This window comes from Morone saxatilis, unplaced genomic scaffold, assembly GCF_004916995.1.
Source record: "Morone saxatilis isolate NCDOM2014 unplaced genomic scaffold, NCSU_SB_2.0 Contig7, whole genome shotgun sequence".
NCBI classification, from domain to species: domain Eukaryota; kingdom Metazoa; phylum Chordata; class Actinopteri; family Moronidae; genus Morone; species Morone saxatilis.
The window spans coordinates 22,176,718-22,177,365 of record NW_023340246.1 but is presented as its reverse complement, the minus strand read 5'-3'; positions in this window follow the sequence as shown (position 1 = coordinate 22,177,365).

Genomic DNA, 648 nt, shown 5'->3' with positions numbered 1-648 from the left:
TTTTGCTCCATTAATTGGCTGAACCAGTCAGAGAGCTTGAGGGGAAATGACACAAAAACCTAATTTTACCGAATTCGGGGCTGGAGCCCAAAAAGCAATCAACCAAGTGTCAAAAACAAAACATGCAGTTCCTCTAACGGCCACTAGAGGCTGGCTTCAGCAGTGAGTCAGTCTCCATAAGGCCCCATATTAAAATGTCCAACTTTACAGCAGAAATAAACATGTTAACAGCCTTTCAGTGACACAGAGGGAAGATTCATGAAACTAACTGCCTGTTTTTACAGGAAATACATACATATGGATATATGTCCTTTAATAACAGAAATAAAACAACTAAAAGCTCACCAGCTGACAGAGACGTGACGCGTGTTCATCAGCGACTGTGAGGACACACACACAGGTTGGTGTGTCCCTGTCAGGTGTGTGTGTGTTCAGCACATTCCTGCAGTTCAAACACAACAAACTGACTGTATGAGGCAGTGGGGGGGGGAGGCAAACAGTGGCCCAGGGGGTGAATCTGAACCTCTAACAGCAACATGTGTCCTTCTGATGACAGTTTCGTAAATCAATATGTAACATGTCCTCATTAAACAGTGTATAAACTCTGGCTCTATGTTCTCTATGGAGTTGAGTTCTTCCATTATCCCA